This window comes from Protopterus annectens, chromosome 1.part1, assembly GCF_019279795.1.
Source record: "Protopterus annectens isolate FY-2018-M chromosome 1.part1, PAN1.0, whole genome shotgun sequence".
In the NCBI taxonomy this organism is placed as follows: domain Eukaryota; kingdom Metazoa; phylum Chordata; order Ceratodontiformes; family Protopteridae; genus Protopterus; species Protopterus annectens.
The window spans coordinates 311,537,669-311,543,668 of NC_056726.1; the positions used below are offsets into that span (position 1 = coordinate 311,537,669).

The window sequence follows — 6,000 nt, forward strand, 5'->3', positions numbered from 1 at the left end:
CAGGAAGCATTTTGTGCAAATATACCCTTATTGAGTGCATGCTACACCCAAAGGGCTTCCACATCATTGTCTGTCTGTGAGGAACTCCCTAAGTAGATCTCTTTGCCTCCATTCTAAACAAACAACTAATTTTATTCCCTGACATCTTGAAAAAAGTCTAGAAAATGCATGTGTTTTATTTTTTATGGACTTGAATGCTCCACTATGCTTTTCCCCTGTTCTCAGGTACACAGAGTTCTTCTAAACATCAAGACAGACTTGTCAAAGATTATTTTGGTTAAATCCTTCTTGGCACAGACATTAGTGGATGTTCTTTAGATTAGTGCAATATCATACAGCTCTATGGGATGTTTCTTACCAAGGATATCTGACTTCAGTCAGTCTACTAAAGCCTTGAATGCTTTCCTCATACTCTGTGTGTCAGCTCCAGTATGCTAGTATAAAAGTGTATGGGCACTATATTTCAGAAATTTCTTGGCAGTGGTAGCCTTCATCAAATGTTTTGTCTTATTAGTTGCTCCACTGTTGGTGGTTAGCTATTGACTATATCTTCTATGGGCAGATAAGTGCACTACTGCTGACCTTTCTTTACTTTTATTTCTTCAGCTATTGAGGAAATGTTGTATAGAATTGTATCATATGTCTGTCAGCAAAGGGAAATGTGCATGAGGAGGCCAAGGATCTAAGCAGTCTTGTTAATTTCTTATTTGGTCATCATATCTTCCCATTAGTTTGGAAAGCCTTCTATCTAGCTCATCCAATTTCCAGAGGATCTTCACTTAATACAAAGAAGTCCTAATTCCCCTTTACTCATATCTCATCAGACCTATTATTGAATGCAACACACCTTTTGGCACATATTTTAATACGTCACTTGAGACCTCAGACATACACTGTACTGCAGCATAAGGTGGGTGGCACACCTCTGAATGTGCCATCCTTCAGTTGAGATGTTAAACTGAGTTGGTCGCAACTAACATACATGAAAATATACCACAGCACCATCTAGCTGTCTCTCTCTCTCTCTCTATATATATATATATATATATATATATATATATATATATATACATATATATAATCTATATATACATATATATAATCTATATATATATATATATATATATATCTATATCTATATATATATATATATATATATATATATATATATATATATGTGTGTGTGTGTGTATATAATCTATATACATACATATATAATATGGATATATGGATCTAGGATGTTTGCTCGACTGAGCAAACGTCCGAATCCATAAATCCCAAACACACTTTAACGAAAGCGCTTTTATCGAAACAGCGCTTTCATTAAAGCTTGTGACCAAAAAAAACACTACATTTACAACTTAGCAGGGGAATTCACCCCCTGTACCCCCCATGTGGGGAGCTGTGCCCCCCACACTCCACCTACTTTAATATTCTCCCTCCGAGACCGCACTACAGTGGGGAAAATGGAAATTTCCCTTACCCACACCATAGTACAGCCTCTGCAACAGTCATACCTACGCAAAAATGCTTCGGTGAAAAGCAGTTTTGCATAATTATGCCCGGCTGTTTGGATTTCGGTCGTTTGCTCAGTCGAGCAAACGTCCTAGATCTCTCTCTCTCTCTCTCTTTATATATATATATATATATATAATCTAAAATAGAGATACATGTGTGTATATCTACAGTGGATATACAATGTGTACACACCCCTGTTACCTCACCTTTGGCCGGCTAAGAACTTGCTGTATTCAACTGGACGTATAAGAGAATTTAAGTACCTTTATCTGCTCTTTCCCCCCCCCCAAAAAATACAGCATTTAAATTGATTTTAACTGTGTGGAAGGAATATTAACTGAACTGGAAGTTTTTACTCTGCTCTCATTCACTCTGCTCTTCAGTTAGTCTCACCCACCCTCCCTGTTTTTGTTTTGGTGTTAATCTTAGTGGCCTTGCAACTGCCCGCCCCTCTTGTAAATTTGTGTTTGGATACTCCTTCTGGGCCCATCTCATTTGCTCACTCAACTGAGTGCAGTGAGATCATATTCTGATTTCAGGCACTCCTACTGTGTACAAAGAGAGCATCTGGGGGAAAAAAATTTAAGCTTGTTTCCTGCCTTTCCTGTTAAGTGGTATAGACTATTTGTAGGCTTCTGAGCCCCCAAGCCCTTCTGTGTTGGAGGGAAGCCTTCTAGCATATTTTTTTTTCCATAAAACTAGCCAGTTTTCTAGTTTCAGCACTCAAATCTGTTTCTTTGATCTCAGCACTTATTCAGGAAAAAAAAAAAATTCATCTGCTTTTACTGTACTTGTGTTTCTTATTTATTTTATTTATTTATTTTACATTTGTTAACCGGGATAGTCCGACTGGATATATGTCCATTTTCAGCGGAGGCCCGGGGAGAAAAGCTCCCAAAGTAAAAAAAAAAAAACATCATTACATATCTCAAAAACATCATTACATGTCACATATCTCGAACAGCGTAATGAAATATTTGGTGAAGAAACATTTAGACATTAGTAGTATATTTACAGAAGAATATCAAGACAATCCATAAACATAGCATCTATACAACTATCCTACCTACTTTTTTTTACTTTTGCATCATCTTAAAAGTACTCAATTGTATTTATTACTGCTTGGTGTAAATCATTCTAAGCCTTTTGGTTTAAACACTTGGGCTTCGGACCAGTTGTTTTGCACTGAGAGGGTTTGTGGTCTGCACTGTAGTGGCAGAACAGGTAGCTTACATCCTTCTAGGTTGGGAACTGCTGATTGAGGGCTCAGTGTCTGTTATTCTAAAAGTGTATTAATTCTGGTTTAAGCACTTGGGCTTTCAGGCCAGTTGTTTTACATTAAGAGGGTTCGTGGTCTGCACTCTTGTGGGAGGAGAGGCTGGACTCTGCCCTTCTGAGCTGGGAATTTCTAGTTAAAGGCTTATAGTGCATGCATATCTGAACTGCTTCTTACTGAAGTTGGTGTGCCTTGTTTGCTGAGGCATAGACTGGATTCAGGCCTGCTGGATCTAGCTTTGTTTGTGTAACTTGAGCACTAATCCAGGCATTCTCTAAAGTATTCAATTGTATTTATTACTGCTTGGTAGTAACTTGATTAAAGTGTAGCTATCATTCTAAGTCTTTTGGATTAAGCACTTGGGCTTTAGACCAGTTGTTTTACATTAGGAAGGTTTGTGGCATGCACTGTGGTGGCAGGACAGGTAGCTTTCATCCTTCTAAGTTGGGAACTGCTGATTGAGAGCCCAGTGTCTGTTATTCTTAAAGTGTATTAGTTCTGGTTTAAGCACTTGGGCTTCAGGCCAGTTATTTTACATTAAGAAGGTTTGTGGTCTGCACTCTTGTGGGAGAAGAGGCTGGACTCTGCCCTTCTGAGCTGGGAATTTCTGGTTAAAGGTTTATAGTGCCTGAATATTTGAACTGTATCTTACTGAAATTGGTACACTTTGTTTGCTGTAGCATAGACTAGATCCAGGCCTGCTGAATCTAGCTTTGTTTATATGCTTGTTGTTTGTTTGCTTGTTATTTCCCTGGAATGCTAATTCCACCTAATGCGCGGCTTCTCAGCACTTCTGTGGATCACTAGTGATATCTGCATTGCTTACTGTACTTATTTCATTGTTTCACTTGAAAGAAAGTTACTGTTTGTCATTTTTGCATTTAAGTTACCTGTAACACATTGCACTTAAGTAACCTGGCACTTGCTCACTAAAGCAATTATATAAGTCAGCACTAAAAATTAAAAGCACTACACCCTCACTCCCCACTGGCCCTGGTTTTCAATTATTAAGAAATTCCCAATATTATTCTAGCATGTCCAAAGGTCAGTTGTCAATCTCCTCTCCGGTCCAGCTGGTGAATCTGGGAATCTTGAGGCAGTTACAACTGCCTCATGTACACAGACAACTCTCTCCTCCTCCCAGCAATTTCCAACACATGTGAGAGATGCAACCATATAGCCAAACTGGAGGCTAAGCTCTCTCAACTCAGTACTGGCATAACCAGTCAGGAGGAGAAGGAAACCACACTCACTAAAATTCCAGTCTCACATAGACCTACCACGACAGCAAACCAAACACATAATCACACAAAAACATACTCGGAGGCTCTAAATAAAGATCTGCCGAAGCAGCTGAGACCTCCAAAGCAGGCACCCAAGCAGCCGCTACCCCAAAACAAAACACGTGCAACACATATCTCACAAAGCCAGTGTGCCGAACAGTCACAGCCCTTAAGACTAAACAACACACCTGATACACTTGTAATATGTGACTCTATCGTCAGGCACACTGACGTCCCACTCACCAGGCTGAACAAGGAGAGGGTCACGGTGAGCAGCCTGTCGGGCGCTAGGATCCGCCACATAACACAAGCACTTGGGTCACTCCAAGGCAAGTACAAATATGACTCAAGTCATTGTCCATGCTGGTGTGAATGACCTGAGACGTACCTCCCTGGACTACATGAAAAGAGACATAAAGGAGCTCTCTGAGCATGTAGCCCAGGCCGGTATGACCCTGACCTTGAGTAGCAACTTACCCTCACCAAGAATGATGCCACAATATGAAGATAAGATGATCAATTTCAACAATTGGCTTAAGTACTGGTGTCATTCAAAGGGGATCCAATGCCTGTCAGCTTGGGATGATATGCTCGACAAGCCACGATGCTTCGCTAGGGACGGCTTGCACCTGTCACCCCTGGGCTTTCGGATATTGGCAAAGGCTCTTGCTACTCCATAGTGCCTTTTTTAGGCAAGGCTCAAAAGACAAACCCATCTCCATAGGTATCACAAGGGATAAGAAACTAAGAGTAATGCTACTCAACGCCAGAAGTTTAAACCTCAAGATGCATGCACTCGAAACTCTCCTTAGCATGGAGAACATCGATATCTGTGCAGTAACAGAAACCTGGTTCAGGGCTCCCGAGAGCACCCCAGCACTACCAGGTTATACCTCATACCATGCTTTTCGCCCCCAAAACTTGGACCGAACCACAAAAGGAGGGGGAGTATCGATATTCATCAAAGATACCCACACCTCCAGGTTGGTGGCAAAGCACGAAGCATCAGAGACTATCCATGTGCAACTAACAGTGGGTAAAACTGCCTTCCAGTTTATGGCCTGCTACAGACCACCCTCCCAAACCCAGGAACCCCACTCGGCCTTCCTGAGAACACTGGAAAATATGAAGGTCTCTCCAAACACCAGTATATTGGGTGACTTCAACTACCCAAACATAGACTGGGAGCATTACTCTAGCTCCAACACCCTAGCCCAAAGGTTCCTAGAATTTATAAACTCAAATGCTATGGAACAACTTGTTACCACTCCCACAAGAGGGGAAAACATACTGGACCTGATAATCACCAACATGGGGACTCTATGCTCCAGACCAGAAGTGTATCCCTCACTGGTAAGATCAGACCATAAACTAATCCCACTGGATATTCACATCCTTACCCCACCCCTGCCCAGAAAACCACTTTGAAAAACTTCTCTAAAGCAAATTTCACACTCCTCAAAACTGAGGTGGAATCCTTCAAAGCCCCAGGGCCTGTGAAAAATACGTCCCAGACCGCAGAATCCTTTATAAACGCATTCTATGAACACCTTCAGGAATGCATGGATCATGCGATCCCAAATAAAACCAAGACCCAATCCTCCAAAGGCAGACGTCCTGTTTGGTGGACCCCAGCCATAAACAAACTATACAATAGAAGGAGGAAGCTACTAAATGATAGAGCAAAATCCCAAAAAGGGAAGGCATCACTGATCAGTATTAGCAAAAAACTACGGGCACACATAAAATTGTCTAAGGCCAGCTTCGAGAAAAATTGCACAGGACACTAAGGATAATCACAAGGCTTTCTTTAGTTATGTTAGGAACCTGGGTGGTTATTCCCAGATATGCTCAGAATTAGTCCAAAATGACAAATACACCGAACCCACAGACATTGCCAACATCCTAGCTGACAGGTTCAGC

The 6,000-nt window shown here is 41.1% G+C and overlaps 1 protein-coding gene across 1 annotated transcript in view; it reads left to right on the forward strand.

The window, feature by feature from the left end:
* Nucleotides 1–6,000, forward strand: part of NARS1 (asparaginyl-tRNA synthetase 1) — a 963,811-nt gene that overhangs the window by 432,270 nt on the left and 525,541 nt on the right. The window lies entirely within an intron of this gene.